The sequence below is a fragment of the Mustelus asterias genome, chromosome 11 (genome assembly GCF_964213995.1).
Source record: "Mustelus asterias chromosome 11, sMusAst1.hap1.1, whole genome shotgun sequence".
Taxonomy (NCBI): domain Eukaryota; kingdom Metazoa; phylum Chordata; class Chondrichthyes; order Carcharhiniformes; family Triakidae; genus Mustelus; species Mustelus asterias.
In genome coordinates this window covers 85,559,248-85,577,758 of record NC_135811.1, presented here as the reverse complement: position 1 = coordinate 85,577,758, position 18,511 = coordinate 85,559,248, and positions in this window count along the sequence as shown.

Sequence of the window (18,511 nt, the reverse complement as noted above, 5' to 3'; positions counted from 1 at the left end):
GAAGCTGGGAATTTGTCACCACAAGGACTGTGCTTTTGGTCACCCCTACCGATACTGTCATGGACAGATGTGTCTGCGGCAGGCAGGTTGATGAGGATGAGGTGAAGTAAGTTTTTTCCCTCTTGTTGGTTCCATATTACAGTGGGATGGATAGGCGTCAGGAAGCCTGTCCATCCTCAAGCCTATTGAGACCCTTTAATAGCTTCACTTCACATCTGCTGCTATTTGATATGCGGCCGGCAAGTTGTGGGCAAGCACACACCTTTTACACACTAGCCACGCCATCCCCACCCTCCCCTTCTGCCCGCCTACTCTTGTACTCTTGTTCCTGTGTTCCAAAAGGCAGCCACTATTGTAACACAAGAACTGTGACAACCAATTTGCAAATTTGCAATTCGCGTTGGAGATCTCTACTGCCTCCCTAGGACACACAAGGCCAACACATCCGGCCATCCCATCGTACCAAGCAATGGGACCCTGTGTGAGAATATCTCTGGCTACATCGAGGGCATCCAGAAACTCATCGTACAAGGAACCCCCAGCTTCTGTCGCGACACTATGGACTTCTTACAGAAACTCAGCAACCATGGAGTAGTTGAATCAGGAGCACTCCTCTTCACAATGGACCTCTCAGCACTCTACACCAGCATCCCCCATGACGAAGGCATTGCTGTGACTGCCTCAGTTCTCAACACCGACAACTGCCAATCTCCAGATGCAATTCTACAACTCATCCGCTTCATCCTGGACCACAATGTCTTCACCTTCAACAACAAGTTCTTCATCCAGACACACGGAACAGCCATAGGGACCAAATTTGCACCTCAATATGCCAACATCTTCATGCACAAGTTCGAACAAGACCTCTTCACCGCACAGGACCTTCAACCGACACTATACTCTAGATACATCGATGACATTTTCTTCCTTTGGACTCATGGTGAAGAATCACTGAAACAACTACATGGTGACATCAACAAGTTCCATCCCATCATAATACTCACCATGTCTACTCTCCAGAATCAGTTGCATTCTTGGACACACGCATCTCCATCAAGGACGGTCACCTCAGCACTTCACAGTACCGCAAGCCCACGGATAACGTCACGATGCTCCACTTCTCCAACTTCCACCCTAAACATGTTAAAGAAGCCATCCCCTATGGACAAGCACTTGGTATACACCGCATCTGCTCAGATGAGGAGGATCGCAACAGACACCTCCAGACGCTGAAAGACGCCCTCGAAAGAACAGGATATGGGGCCTGACTCATCAACAGTTCTGACGCGCCACAGTGAAAAACCACACCGACCTCCTCGGAAGACAAAAACAGGACGGGACCGACAGAGTACCCTTCATCGTCCAGTACTTCCCCAGAGCGGAGAAGCTATGCCATCTTCTTCGGAGCCTTCAACATGTCATCGATGAAGACGAACATCTCGCCAAGGCCATCCCCACACCCCCACTATTTGCCTTCAAACAACTGCACAACCTCAAACAGACCATTGTTCGCAGCAAACTACACAGCCTTCAGGAGAACAGTGACCATGACACCACACAACCCTGCCACAGCAACCTCTGCAAAACATGCTGGATCATCAACACGGATACCATCATCACACGTGAGAACACCATCCACCAAGTATAAGATACATATTCATGCGATTTGGCCAACGTTGTCTACCTCAGTCACCTGATGAAGGAGCAGCGCTTTGAAAGCTCGTGATACCAAATAAACCTGTTGGATTTTAATCTGGTGTTGTGGGGCTTCTTGATTTGTGGCGAGGAAGATCCCAAAGGCAGCAATGAAATAATAACCAGATCATTTGTGGGTGGCACGGTGGCACAGTGGTTAGCACTGCTGCCTCACAGCTCCAGGGACCTGGGTTCGATTCCTGTCTTGGGTCACTGTCTGTGTGGAGTTTGCACGCTCTCCCTGTGTCTGTGTGGGTTTCCACCGGTTTCCTCCCATAGTTCCAAAATGTGTAGGTTAGGGAGATTAGCGGGGAAAATATGTGGGTTTACAGAGTCATGTACACTCATTCGCTTAAAGCCAGAGATCATCAGACCTGTACTAACAAGTGGTGTGCAAGGTTATTAATTTTAATTACTCCAAGCTCACTTACACAGGAATGATTCATAATTCAGGCTATTTGGTTTTGATTAACCTCTTTCTTACAGCAGGAGCTGACCTGAACCAGTTCCAAATAGAATTCTGGATCTCACTATTCATTGTATGCATATACAAAACACAGCAGTGAGCCCTTGGCTTATTTATAGCTTTCCTGCCTCCCAATCAGAAAGTGGAGGGTTCAAATCCTACACTGGCCAGATCCAATGTGTGGAGATCTACAAATCCTGGGCTGAGGTCCAATGAGGTTCTTGTGCTCAGAGACAGAGTGAAGCTGTGGCTCAATCGGAGTATTCCTGCCACTGAGGCTGCCCATAAAGGATAAGTGAGTATTTTTTTGGTCCTGATTGCAGCCCATCTTGGCTGGGTAGCACGGTGGCACAATGGGTAGCACCGCTGCCTCAAAGCCAGGGACCAGGGTTCGAATCCAGCCTCAGCTGACTGTCTATGTGGAGTTTGCACATTCTCCCTGTGTCTGCGTGGGTTTCCTCCGGGTGCTCCAAGTTCCTCCCACAGTCCAAAGATGTGCAGGTTAGGTGCATTGCTCATGTCAAATTGCTCCTTAGTGTCCCGCAATGTGTAGGTTAGAGGGATTAGCGGGATAAATTTGTGGCGTTACGGGGATAGAGCCTAGGTGGGATTGCTGTTGGTGCAGACTCGATGGGCCGAATGGCACTGTAAGGATTCTATGATCTAATTTGATCTAATGATTTCAGCAGAGAAATAAAAATCAAATATGAACAAATACAAGAATCCAATTAAACAGAGAGGGGGATGGTAGGAGGGGTTTATTAAAGAGGGATCTGATATTGAAGGGTTCCTCTGATGGGCACAGGGAAGTTTTGAAAGGAGGCTCTCCCCAACCCCTCTTCTTGCCCATGCAGTGGAAGCTGCCAGGCTACTCACGTTGAGTCTGCCTCTCTGCCTTCTCCTGATGGTAGTTGTAGAGGTAGAATGAAGACCGTAAGTGGTCATTAATTGACTGCCTCATGCATTTCCCACCCATGTAATATGGAAGACAGGTTGGTGGTGGACAGGAAGGCAGCGGGAATACCACCGGTTTTATTTTATGAGACCCTTGTCTTCAAATATTCTGAAGGGGGCACGGTAAAATCCAATGTGTATGTTTCAATCTTTGTTTTTGCCCTGAGTATTTTTTTTTGAAATGATTTGTTTTTATTGTTTTGCATTTCCTGCTTCACTGTCTGTGTATGGACAGTGAAGAAAGTTATCTCCGATTGCAATGGGATCTTGATCAATTGGGCCAGTGGGCTGATGAATGGCAGGTGGAGTTTAATTTAGACATGCGAGGTGATGCATTTTGGTAGATTGAACCAGGGCAGGACTTACTCAGTTAATGGTAGGGCGTTGGGGAGAGTTACAGAACAAAGGGATCTAGGGGTACATGTTCATAGCTCCTTGAAAGTGGAGTCACAGGTGGACAGAGTGGTGAAGAAGACATTCGGCATGCTTGGTTTCATCGGTCAGAACATTGAATACAGGAGTTGGGACATCTTGTTGAAGTTGTACAAGACATTGGTAAGGCCACACTTGGAATACTGTGTGCCGTTCAGGTCACCCTATTATAGAAAGGATACTATTAAACTGGAAAGAGTGCAGAAAAGATTTACCAGGATGCTACCGGGACTTGATGGTTTGAGTTATAAGGAGAGGCTGGATAGACTGGGATTTTTTTCTCTGGAGCATAGGAGGCTGAGGGGTGATCTTATAGAGGTCTATAACATAATGAGGGGCACAGATCAGCTAGATAGTCAATATCTTTTTCCCAAGTTAGGGGAGTCTAAAACTAGAGGGCATAGGTTTAAGGTGAGAGGGGAGAGATACAAAAGTGTCCAGAGGGGCAATTTTTTCACACAGAGGGCGGTGAGTGTCTGGAACAAGCTGCCAGAGGTAGTAGTAGAGGCGGGTACAATTTTGTCTTTTAAAAAGCATTTAGATAGTTACATGGGTGCGATGGGTATAGAGGGATATGGGCCAAATGTGGGCAATTGGGATTAGTTTAGGGGTTTAAAACAAAAGAGCAGTATGGACAAGTTGGGCTGAAGGGCCTGTTTCCATGCTGTAAACCTCTATGACTCTATGACTCTAAATACTGTACTGTGATTAGTTGCTAGGGCAGCTTGACAATATCACTGCAGCTCTGCACTGAGAATCCCCAATGATAGAATGCAGCAATCAAGTTCTCACCACAGCGATTACTAGATACTTCAGTGAGGATTTCATTAAGGACAGTTGTGGTGAACCATCGTTGGTTCACCACTGGGGTTTGTTACCATGTTACTGTTGGGCTAGGGTGTTATTACTGTGGGGGTTGTACTATGTTGTTGGGTTAGGGTGTTTACCTGTTATGAGAGTTATCGTGGCACATTCCAGTGGGGTCCCGCCTCCGGTGGCAGGGTATAAGAACCCCTGCTCCGGCAGGACCCCTTCAGTCTGAACTGGTGTATTCGTGTTAGTAGTTCCCTTGTTACTTTATTAAAGCCTTCAATACCGAAGCCTTGATTCCATGTGCTTATTGACGCGCATCAATTTAATAAAGTAAACAGAAAACTCACAACTGTGCAACAAGAAGAAAAAAAAACAGAGAGTATGGAACAGATCCTAAAACCGGATCGTCTGACACTGGACCCACGTGCGGTCGGTGCAGCTAACACATTCGACCATTGGTGGAAGTGCTTTGAGGACTACCTGGCAGCCTCGGTAGCTATCACTACGGACAGTGATAGACTCCAGGTCCTCCACGCGAGGGTAAGCGACACGATTTACCTAGCCATTCGTGCAGCTCCCACTTACCAGGGTGCCGTCGAGCTCCTAAAGAATAGGTACATTATGCCACCCAACGAGATACATGCTCGTTACCTCCTCGCTACACGACGTCGGCAGTCGGGCGAAACCATAGAGGATTATGCCAATGAGCTCCTGCAGCTTGCCAGGGGTTGCGACTGTAAGGACGTCTCCGCCGAGCAGTATATGTACGACCTCGCCCGAGACGCGTTCGTAGCAGGGGTAGGGTCCTCGTACATCAGGCTTAAATTGCTAGAAAAGGGGAAACTCAACTTGACCCAGGCAATGGGGATGGCCGTGAGGTTGGAGGCGGCGTCGAAGAGCTTGGCGCTGTACCCCGAGGACCACGTGCAGTCAACGTGGTTGGAGCAAGCTCTGCTCCCTCCTCGCCCCGCGAACCCGCGCTCCCAGACCGATTCGACGACGGCGGCAGCTCCAGGTGGCCAGCGATGCTATTTTCGTGGAGGGGCCAAGCATCCATGGCAACAGTGTCCGGCAAGAACGGCAATCTGCAGCCAGTGCGGTAAAAAAGGCCACTACGGCAAAGTCTGCAGGTCCAAACCTAAAAACGGCAGTGCAGCTTGTAACCCTCCAGAACGGAGACCATCTCTTTCGGCGTCGCAGTACCCACGAGGTCCGACCACGTGCGATCTCAGGACGGCGCCATCGTGGCAGACAGAGGAGGAGGAAGACCACCAGGAGTCGCTGCGCTTGGCGCCCTCGCCCACGTGCGATTCATGGGGGCGGCCATCATGGTCCACGACGACTAGGAGCGACCAGCAGGGGTCCTCAGCATCCACATCGGCAGCATGCAGCAGCGACCAGCAGGGGTCCTCAGCATCCACATCGGCAGCATGCAGTGACGCCCAGGGGCCAACGGTGGCGTCGATCTCTCTGGATCAGACCAGGCATTACAGACTGGAACATTCTATGATGGAGGTAAAGGTTAGTGGCAGAACTGTGAATTGTCTGTTTGACAGTGGGAGCACCGAAAGTTTCATACACCCTGAAACTGCTAAAAGGTGTGGACTCCGGGTTCTCCCTGCCAAACAGACAATTTCCATGGCATCACAGTCCCGGTTTGTACCGATCCAAGGACGATGTATGGTAACTCTTGAGGTACAGGGCACAGTTTACGAGCAATACAGGCTCCTTGTGCTACCTCAACTTTGCGCGCCAATTCTCCTCGGACTAAACTTTATGGTCCACATGAAGAGTGTGATCCTACAGTACGGTGGGCCACTCCCTTCACTGGCAGTAGGGAATCAGCCGCAGCCTCCAAATTGCCCAAAGCGCCCCGCGTGCAATTTATCCACCCTGAAGATCACGACACCATCCCTTTTTAAAAATCTGGTACCTGGCTGCAAGCCCATCGCTACTAAAAGTAGGCGTTACAGCGCTGAGGACCGGATCTTTATTAGATCTGAGGTTCAGCGGCTCCTCAAGGAAGGGATCATACAGGCCAGTGCTAGTCCGTGGAGAGCGCAGGTCGTGGTAGTCAAAAGCGGGAACAAACCTCGGATGGTCATCGACTATAGTCAGACCATTAATCGTTATACGCAGCTGGATGCGTATCCTCTCCCGCGCATTTCTGATATGGTCAATCAGATTGCGCAGTACCGAGTGTTTTCTACTATAGACCTTAAGTCCGCCTACCATCAACTCCCCATCCGCCCAGAGGACCGACAATATACGGCTTTTGAGGCGGATGGTCGTCTATACCAATTCCTCAGGGTTCCATTTGGTGTCACCAATGGGGTCTCGGTCTTCCAGCGTGCTATGGACCGAATGGTGGACCAGAACGGGTTGCGGGCTACCTTCCCGTACCTGGATAACGTCACCATCTGCGGCCATGACCAGCAGGACCACGACACGAATCTCCAACACTTTCTGCGCACTGCATCTCGCCTGAATCTGACCTATAACAGGGAGAAGTGTGTATTCCGTACGCGTAGGTTAGCCATCCTCGGATACGTGGTGGAAAACGGGGTCATTGGCCCTGATCCAGACCGTATGCGCCCCCTTACTGAACTTCCCTTGCCCGCTAGCACGAAGGCACTGAGGAGATGCCTCGGGTTCTTTTCATATTATGCACAGTGGGTCCCCAACTACGCGGACAAAGCTCGTCCACTCATTAAGTCCACGACCTTCCCACTTACGCCGGAGGCCCAATTGGCCTTCAAGGTTTTGAAGAGCGACATCTCGAAAGCCACGATGCACGCGGTGGATGAATCCATCCTTTCCAGGTGGAGAGTGATGCATCTGACTTCGCCCTAGCCGCCACACTAAAACAGGCAGGCAGGCCCGTCGCGTTCTTTTCCCGCACCCTTCAAGGTCCAGAAATTCGGCACTCAGCGGTGGAAAAGGAGGCTCAGGCCATTGTGGAGGCAGTCAGACACTGGCGCCATTACCTGGCAGGTAAGCGGTTCACCCTGATCACGGATCAACGATCCGTGGCGTTTATGTTCAGTAACACGCAGAGGGGCAAGATCAGGAACGATAAGATCTTGCGGTGGAGAATTGAGCTCTCTACCTATAATTACGATATTATGTATCGTCCAGGGAAGCTCAATGAGCCCTCGGATGCCCTCTCACGCGGAACATGCGCCATCATGCAGGAGGACCGCTTGAAGGCTCTCCACAATGATCTGTGTCATCCTGGAGTCACCAGACTCTACCACTTCATCAAAGCCCGCAACCTGCCCTACTCGGTGGAGGATGTCAGGTCAGTAACTAGAAGCTGTCGGATTTGCGCAGAATGCAAACCACACTTTTATCGACCAGACCGGGCACAATTGGTCAAGGCCACTCGCCCTTTTGAGAGGCTGAGTGTGGATTTTAAGGGCCCCCTTCCCTCAACGGACCAGAATGTCTATTTTCTCAATATAATAGACGAGTATTCCCGGTTTCCGTTTGTTTTCCCCTGTGCGGACACGTCAACTGCCACCGTCATCAAGGTTTTCAGTGAACTTTTTACCCTGTTCGGGTACCCCTGCTACATTCATAGCGACAGGGGCTCGTCGTTCATGAGCAACGACTTGAGGCAATTCCTGCTCTCATTCGGGATTGCCTCTAGTAGAACCACGAGCTACAACCCTAGGGGTAACGGACAGGTGGAAAGGGAGAATGCTACAGTCTGGAAGGCTGTCCTACTGGCACTGAAATCCAGGGGCCTTCCAGTCTCCCGTTGGCAGGAGGTCCTTCCAAATGCGCTCCATGCTATCCGCTCCCTCCTGTGTACGGCAACCAATGCTACTCCCCACGAGAGGATGTTCTCATTCCCTCGGAAGTCGTCCTCGGGGACCTCATTGCCAGCCTGGTTGACGTACCCAGGACCCGTCCTTCTGCGGCGCCATGTGAGGGCTCGCAAGTCCGACCCCTTGGTCGAACCGGTCCAACTCCTCCACGCCAACCCTCAGTATGCCTATGTGGCATATCCTGACGGGCGAGAGGACACTGTCTCCATTAGAGACCTGGCGCCCGCAGGGGACGTAGCAACCCCTGTCGCTCCTATTCCCCCAGTCACAAATCCACTACTCCTCATTACTTCCCCAGACGTGGCGCGGTCAGCACCGGGACCAGTGCATAACACTTTTACTCCCATGTACAGCTTGCCTGAGACTCGGTGATCGGCGCCACCATCATCATCACCACCACCACTACCACCAAACGTTCCAGGATCCCCTGCACCATCGCCTCACCAGGGCCGGCCGGCCCGGGAGTCCTTGAGGGGACAGCCAGACGTTACTTTAAGAGCGCCACCACAAGCACCTGCTCCGTTTTCGCAACCGGTGTTGAAGAGATCGGCACCTGCTTCGGTTTCGCAACCGGTGTTGAGGAGATCGCAGCGTCGGTGCGGTCCCCCAGACCGTCTGGACTTGTGAATCCTGTAACTTTTCTGTTATTGTCTGTTTATATGACCTGTTTTTCATCCACCCCGCCACCTTTTGTTCTTAAAGGAGGGGTGAATGTGGTGAACCATCGTTGGTTCACCACTGGGGTTTGTTACCATGTTACTGTTGGGCTAGGGTGTTATTACTGTGGGGGTTGTACTATGTTGTTGGGTTAGGGTGTTTACCTGTTATGAGAGTTATCGTGGCACATTCCAGTGGGGTCCCGCCTCCGGTGGCAGGGTATAAGACCCCCTGCTCCGGCAGGACCCCTTCAGTCTGAACTGGTGTATTCGTGTTAGTAGTTCCCTTGTTACTTTATTAAAGCCTTCAATACCGAAGCCTTGATTCCATGTGCTTATTGACGCGCATCAACAGTAGCAGAGGGGCAAGAACCCTTGCTTTGTCGCTAACTGCAAAATCTGGGTTAAGGAACTAACTTGAGAAAGTTGGGTTCAGATTTCCACTTGAAGTGGAAGCATCCCTCTAAATTGCTGTAAGTAACCATTTGGGTTGAGACTAAGCCAACATCACAAAACCCAGGTAAGAAAGATCAAAACATTCTTCCCCCCACCACTCCTTGCTAAGCTTGGTTGTGAAGAGCCAATGCTGGCTTCCATGCACAAAAGATGAGAAAGAATAAGTAATATAACCAAGAGCAGTGGAAGTGGGGAAATAAATGCAGCAAGAAATCAGGATAAACAATGATCAGGGCATAATATTGGGTCAAACTAAAGCCTGGCCATTCTGCTTAGGTAGTCAGCTGGCATGTTTCCAGTTGTTTTATGGCCTTCTTGGCATCTAGGAAAACTGACATCCAAAAGAGATTTTCACCAGACTTATTTAGAAAACAATCAACCCTGTTCTTTTTTCTGTCGTTAAGAGATAATTGTGTCATCATTTTGAGCCTTCACCCCACTGAACAATTGCTTCAATTTATCTCACCAATCTTCGAGAAGCATCTCAGCCCAATTTTCAATGATGAAAGCTCAGCTTATTGATGCTGAGAGCATTCCATTAGGAGCAACAATTTCGTTCATTGGGAAACAGAGAATTTGATTCATATTACCGCATTCCACTAGACTTTAGGCCATTGCACTGAGCAGATATTCTAGTTCTGGGAGCAGAGAATTCTTAAGTTCTTTCCTCTATTTGCTTCAGAGTCCCAAGATGTGGTTATCCAATCCGACCATTATCTCAGCTACTCGGAGAACTGAACATTCACAACTCCCTTCAGTCAATATCGAAGAAACACTCAAATAAACAGAGGTACATGGATTCAATAATTTGTAACCATAGAAACAGTAAGTAATCACCTTAGTAACCAGCAATGATTACTTTCGTTACGGTCTCATTTTCTATCTCACTCAGATTTACATCATATACATTAGACCGCAATATACAATTCATGGACTATTAAAATAAATGCTAGCTTAATCTTTCTGGAGGTTATTGTTGTTCAACATTATTCAAACGCTCAGGCATATAGCTCTGTGAATTCATTCAATATTTATTACACAAGCCATGTTTTCTGCAGTCTAAAGAACCCCAAAGATTTGCCTCCCCCCTTGAGTTTCATGCTGATTCAGACTCTATTTAATTTTCAGTCAGTTCTTCCCCTCCGTACCAAGTATACATGATTCCCTCTCCTTTCCGGAAGCTTCTTCATCGTGACAGTTGAAATTCGTTCCAGCGGCATTACCACTGAACACTAGCTATTGTGCTGTTAGAGCATCCAGAATATTTTAGAATAGAATAGAAACCCTACAGTGCAGAAGGAGGCCATTCGGCCCATCGAGTCTGCACCGACCACTATCCCACCCAGGCTCTACCCCCACATATTTTATCCGCTAATCCCTCTAACCTACGCATCTCAGGACTCTAAGGGGCAATTTTTAACCTGGCCAATCAACCTAACTCGCACATCTTTGGACTGTGGGAGGAAACCGGAGCACCCGGAGAAAACCCACGCAGACACGAGGAGAATGTGCAAACTCCACACAGACAGTGACCCGAGCCAGGAATCGAACCCAGGACCCTGGAGCTGTGAAGCAGCAGTGCTAACCACTGTGCTACTGTGCCGCCCAGCTCTCTGCCAGCAACCAGCAGGTAAATCTTTAGAAATAGTAATTGATCCTTGAAAGATTAGAAACAAAATGTGTTAGAATCTAGTGACAAATATCTTTCGCTCACCGTTGCACTTGTTTACCATGCTAAGTTCAGTTCTTTGAGCTCATTGCAATAATGGGACCTTCACTTGTAACCTGCCATCATGTGCATTTTAAAAAATTCATTCATGGGACATGGGCGTCGCTGGCTGGCCAGCATTTATTGCCCATCCCTACTTGCCCGAGGGCAGTTGAGAGTCAACCACATGTGACTCTGGAGTCACATGTAGGCCAGAGCAGGTAAGGTTGGCAGATTTCCTTCCCTAAAGGACACTAGTGAACCAGATGGTTTTTCCGACAATCAACAATGGTTTCATGGTCATCAGTAGGTTCTTAGTTCCAGATTTTTAAAAACTGAATTCAAATTCCGCCATCTGCCGTGGTGGGATTCGAACCCAGGTCCCAGAACATTAGCTGAGTTTCTGGATTAATAGTCTAGTGGTAATACCAATAGGCAATTGCCTCCCCAAATGACATGGATGTGCACATGCAATACAATGCATAGCAGTAAGTCCACATTCAGAAGGCTCTGTGGAAACTCAAGCACGATGCCAGTATTCATAATTTAGCACAATACGGGTATGAAACCAATATTAATCATTTAGCACGACTAAAGGTTCATATGAATTGAGGAACTCAAATTTCACTGATAAGTGCATATCAGTGGGGCAACATCAACATAATGGCGTGTGTCATAATTTCTCGAATGTTGTAGCACTTCTTAGTGTTAGTCTGGAATGAATCCACAATGTTTACATCACATATAGGAGCAGCAATTTGGCTTAAACTTTCATGCCTTACTTATGGTCACTCTACAGCTTTGGGCAATGCACCTTAGGAAGGATATACTGACCTTGGAGGCAGTGTGGCATAGATTCACTAGAATGGTACTTGCATTCCAAGGACTAAACTACAGGAGAAGTTGAACAAATCGGGATTGTATTCCTTGGAATTTAGCCTTTCACGGCAGAGATCACAGCAGTCATCTCCCTCTCTGCAAGACTGTCTCTACGTCTGCTCAAGAAAGCCCACCAACACCTCTACTTTCTCAGAAGACTAAGGAAATTTGGCATGTCAGCTATGACACTCACCAACTTTTACAGATACACCATAGAAAGCATTCTTTCTGGTTGTATCACAGCTTGGTATGGCTCCTGCTCTGCCCAAGACCGCAAGAAACTACAAAGAGTCGTGAATGTAGCCCAATCCATCATGCAAACCAGCCTCCCATCCATTGACTCTGTCTACTCTTCCCGCTGCCTCGGCAAAACAGCCAGCATAATTAAGGACCCCATGCACCCTGGACAATCTCTCTTCCACCTTCTTCCGTCGGGAAAAAGATACAAAAGTCTGAGGTCACGTACCAACCGACTCAAGAACAGCTTCTTCCCTGCTGCCATCAGACTTTTGAATGGACTTACCTTCCATTATGATCTTCCTCTACACCCTAGCCATGACTGTAACACTACATTCTGCACTCTCTCGTTTCCTTCTCTATGAATGGTATGCTTTGCCTGTATAGTGAGCAAAAAATAATACTTTTCACTGTATACTAATACGTGACAATAATAAACCAAATCAAATCAAAATCAAAGTCTCTGAAGCAGTAAGTCTGCAATTGTAAGAATAGCTATTTCAATAGCACTTGACATGGGCCCCTCTGTCCCTATGGTAACCAAGCCACATAGACATGCCATCAGGCAGAATTAGCAGCAGCTGGCATGATCATCTTCAGTACACCATTTTACCTTGACTTAAAGAGACACTTTAAAACATAACCACCTTTGCCCAAGGTTTCTGCAACTACAATGTCAATAGTTGTCAGGTTAGTTTTAACACTGAAATTCCTGTGGAAATGGAAATTAATTTGTGATCCACTTAGACAAATGTCTATTGGTTAGAAAGTGGGTGTAGCCATCATACTAGACTCTAGGGATCATCTTTTTTCACTATATTTACAACTTGAGGCGACATGGTAGCACAGTGGTGAGCACTGCTGCTTCACAGTGCCAGGGACCTGGGTTCAATTCCGGCCTTGGGTCACTGTCTGTGTGGAGTTTGCACTTTCTTCCTGTGTCCATGTGGGTTTCCTCCCACGCTCCAAAATGTGTGGGGTAGGTGGATTGGCCATGATAAATTGCGCCTTAGTGTCAGGGAGATTAGCAGGGTAAATATGTGGTGTTGTGGGTATAAAGCCTGGGTGGGATTGTTAGTGCAGGCTCGGTGGGCTGAATGGCCTCCTACTGTACTGTAGAGATTCTATGAGGCTTTGCAGGACAAGTTGCCTTTTTTTTTCCATGCTTCCATTTGGTGCTATTTTACCTGCTGCAGCCTTGAATTTACAATGTTAAGAATAAAATAAACACCCAAGCTTTGTCAATGTCTGTTAGTTATTAGTCAATGAAAAAAAAACACAAGGAAGATTTAATAGCTTGTTAGTTACAAGGGATTTTGTTTTGGGGAAAGTGACAGCGAATTTGTTGAAAGCATCCAGAAGAACTTTACCTCCAACATCAATGTGAATTTATATTATAAAGTGTTTTCCCATTAGAATAGAACTTTCCGAGAAGTTACACATGATGCATCCAAGTTGGAGAATAAAGCTCTCAACAAAGGGGAGGCATCTTTTTCTCAGAAGTTTTCAGAAGTTCCTTTTTCTTCAGCTTTGAGGTTTCACTGAGGACACACAGCAATTCTAAAACAGTCAATAACAGCCAATAAGAAAGCAAGCAGAAGCACAGCTGGTTACTGTCCTCGTCTCTCAGCAAAGCCCAATTTTGTCATGCGCCAGAGTTTCAAACTATTGCGACTGCCCATTGTGCCACTGTGAGCATCCTCAACATCCGCACAACTGCTTCAGCCTCTCATTACAAGTCACCTTAACATGTTCATCAAGGCTTGACCTCCCAGTTGAAATCCACGCAATACAGGTCTTCAATATCTTCACTGTCTGGAGAGCACTTGAGTGTAAGTTCAATCAATTTTGACATTGTGGATTGGTGTAAAGCCTGGTGGTATTAGTGTAATGGTGGTGTAACTAGTGGTAGTGGTGTAATGGCCTAGTGGTATTATCACTAGATTATTAATCCAGAAACTCAACCACTGTTCTGGGGACCCAGGATCGAATCCCATCACGGTGGGATGGAGGAATTTGAATTCAATAAAAAATATCTGGAATTAAAAATCTAGTAAAACTGTTGTCGATTTTCGGAAAAATCCATTTGAGGGAAGGAAATCTGCCATCCTTACCTGATCTGGCCTACATGTGACTCCAGAGCCACAGCAATGTGGTTAACTCGCAACTGCACTTTGAACAAGGGCAACTAGGGTTGGGCAGTAAATGTTGGTCGACCAACCATGTTCCACAAATGAATAAACAAAAGGTGCTGGATGAATCGGTAGCCATTTTGCATCTCCTTTCCTTTCAACGGAACTAAGAATCGAGAGAGATTCCAGACAGGTTGCTGATTCAAAGTGGGTTAGGTTGATTGGCCATGCTAAATTGCCCCTTAATGTCAGGGGGACTAGCAGTGCAAACACATGGGATGATCAGGGTAAGGCCTAGGTGGGACTATTGTCAGTGCAGCCTCGATGGGCCAAATGGTCTCCTTCTGCTCTGTAGTGATTCTAAGATTCTGTCACCCATTTTACTGAAAGAAGCATCAAATGCAGGTCTAAATTTAAATTTTCCTGATGCTTTGATTGTAATCCCTCAATGCCTTCTATTTATCAAGATTCTCATTTCAATCTTTTGTCATGCTGTCATTTTCAATTAGTGAGGATTTCGATAAACGTACATCAAACTTCCTTCAGAATTAAAAGAGATAGAAGGTAGGCCTACCCAAGTACAGGCCACAACCATTACAGATACTCGGCAATGATGCAACATCCCGGCTCTGTGTACAGCAACGTACTCAATGTAACCAGTGAGCTGACCTCCGATCCCCCACAAAGAACACATTTTAGCATCTGCCCCTAAATTGTGAATTGGAATGATTAAAAATGTAGTTTCTAACTGCTCAGTCAATACTGATTTGTTTGAGCGGGTCGAAGGGTTGCCGGGGATGATGCTAGCCTCATCACTGTATTCATTTCACTGACGTACTACTCAAGCGCTGAAGCATGTCAGTTTGATGCTGAGATTATTCCATTGTTTTACAATCAGAGAAGCTCCATCTGCTGCAATCTGAACTCAGTACCAGTGTAAATTAATTAATTTTGGATCATTCTCTACATTACCAACACGGTGGGTTTTGGTGTGTGGGGAGGATGAGGTGTTCCATCTGACTGGAGATACCCTCTCCTTAAGACCCAGTGATCTCTCGACCCCTTGACCTCATCTCCTGTGTTCCCTGCTGACTCAGTGGATGGTGGGGCTCGAGTTCTGCCATCCTAAAAATTCAAACCAATTTATTATTTTAGTATTGAAGCTGCCATTTGGCATATTGGATGTCAGACAACATCTTTGAGGAGGACAAGTGGGTTTATGTTTCAGATATGGACCCCATATCACTGGGTATTGTTTCTAATCAGTATTTTACAGGTGAATATTGACAATTCAATCCTGATGCATCCTATTTATAGACGGTGGCTTGGAAAGATGAACAGTTGTGTCTTGAGTTGAGTGATTAACACAATTTTGTCCAACTAAAGAGCAGGAGGCAAATTGCAAACCATTCCATCTATCTGGAATTGCATCAGCTATGGTCATCAAGCTCATCAGGTGTAGAGGAAAAATCCTGAGGAACTGAGATGGGAAAAGGTGGCACTGCAGCTCTTCCCATCCCTGAGAAATAAGAGAATGAAATTAGACGTGCAAGGCAAAATACAGAAAATTCTGGAGAGATGAGAGAAGGCAATATGTTCCAGTTGATGATTATTCTAAATATATGTTGTTCCACATAGATATTGGTGGGAAAATTTGGCAATCTTTCTATCCAATGTTAATATCGGTCTGAACAATTGTCACCCAAACAACAAAACCACCAGTCAAAGAGATGACGTGCCAACACTTTTCTGAGTCTCACAGCACCAGGGGCCCTGGATCAATTCCAGCCTCAGGTCACTGTCTGTGTGGAGTCTGCACATTCTCCCCGTGTCTGTGTGGGTTTCCTCCCACAGTCCAAAGATGTGAGGGTTAGGTTGTTTGGCCATGCTCAATTGCCCCTTAGTGTCAGGGGGATTAGCAGGGTAAATACATGGGGTTACATGTTAGGACCTGGGTGGGATTGTTGTCGGGGCAGGCTCGATGGACGAATTGGCCTCCATCTGCCCTGTAGGGATTCTATGGTTCTATTCTATTTGCATGTTGGGTCTAATCAAGTGACCTTTTAACTTATGGCGCATTGGGAAGAAAATTGTTTTTATGTCAGAAGCACATCAGAGTCACTGAAGGGGGGATATAATCATAGCAAATGCATTCTTGAATTATGTCTGTATTTAAACCATTTTTGAAACTACCCTATAAAGTGATGGTTCACTTGCAGTGGAATACAAAACCATATCCTTCACCTACAGAAAGAAATTCAGTAAAACTTTGCTTTTCAACGCAAACTATTAGATGCAAATATTAAGCTACAACATTGTCATTTGTACATTTAAAATAAATGTACAAAATTTTGGATGTGTCAAAAGCAAACATAATGTGGAGTAAATTCACTCATTGATACGTGGCGGCACAGTGGCACAGTGGTTAGCACTGCTCCCTCACAGTGCCAGGGACCTGGATTCAATTCCCGGCTTGGGTCACTGTCTGTGTGGAAATTGCACATTCTTCCCGTGTCTATGTGGGTTTCCTCCGGGTGCTCCGGTTTCCTCCCACAGTCCAAAGACGTGCCGGTTAGGTGCACTGGCCATGCTAAATTCTCCCTCAGTGTACCCAAACAGGCACCGGAGTGTAGCGACCAGGAGATTTACACAGTAACTTCATTGCAGTGTGAATTTAAGCCTACTTGTGACTAACAATAAATAAACTTTAACAATCGTCCTGAGCCCAGGTTGTTTGGATTTAAATTTCAACCCTTATTGTGCATTGCATTATTTTCATTATTAGTTTGTGAAAAGTTGATTCTGTTTGAGATATTTCTGTCCATTTTTCCACACGTCTGTCAATTGAGGCGGTGACAAATAAGATATAAATCAAATAAAGGAGAAGTTGAGAGCTATCCGGAAGACAACCAGAATTGGATTAAGTTAAGCCTCAGCATAGCGATTTGGTAGCTATATGAGGAAAAAATAAGTTGGGGATGAGTAACTCCACAGAAAGCCCTGATATAAATACAATTAGATAGGGAGAATAAGACAGCATCACTGATATCAATTATAGAAATCTGAGATTAGTAAAGCTGATTTTCAATGCATTAGTCACTGTTCTTGAGGGAGGCGATAAGGTGCTCACAATATGAGTGGCCGGCTAAATTTGATGTCAATGTACAAGGGAAGGGGAAGAAAAAGTACCTTTAAAAGCCCTCATGTTATCTGAAGAAGCAAATATTACCAGTTCAACTATAGAGTCCCTACAGTGCAGAAGGAGGCCATTCGGCCCTTGAGTCTGCACCGACAATAATCCCACCCAGGCCCTATCACTGTAAACCACATATTGACCCTGTTAATCCCTCTGACAAAAAGGGGCAATTTTGCATGGCCAATCAACCTAACCCGCACATCACTGGACTGTGGGAGGAAACTGGAGCACCCGGAGCAAACCCATGCAGACACGGGAAGAACGTGCAAACTCTGCACAGACAGTGACCCAAGGCCGGTATTGAACTCTGACCCTAACTGCTGTGAGGAGCAGTGCTAACAACTGTGCCACCATGCCGTCTATATACTGCTCAAGAGCAGTTTCAATATAAATCCTACACAAATCTTTCTTGCGGAAAGATGATCAAAAACTCTGAAAGATAATATTGATCAACGAGTTTTAAATCAAAGTCAACAATAGCCAAGAATGTCATAGGAACTCAGGAACATAGGAGCGGGAGCAGGCCGTTCGACCCTCCATGCTGCTCCGCCATTCAGTTAGATCATGGCTAATCTTCTGCTTCTATGGTCTCGGTCAATCGCGATCGGCAGGTCAATCCTGGAGTCTCGAAAAGTCAATTGTCATTGGCTTCCAAAGCACTACTAAAATGTGCAGCACTCGGGATTCTCGTGATGACAAACCCCAATCAGTTTATTGGCTTAAACCAGGGCCGAAAATGATTGGGACTTGGGCTTCTCGTGTTGATGAGCAAATCAGCTCATTGTCTGCCGAATCGCAGATGCTGAAATGTGGGCTAAGCTGGGTGAAGGCAAAATGATGAGTAAGGAAGCAGGGACCTCCAAGACGCCAAGTACCTACCATTTCCACCAGGAATGGGAAGATTAATTTCTTTTTTACAAATGTCAAAAGCAAGATCATTTGTCTCATTTGTCAACAGTGTAGCATGAGGGAAAATGGTCAGTTGGAACGGCATCACAAGACAATGCAGGCACAATTTCAAGAAAATTTCCCTATGAACAGTGCCATCTGGACA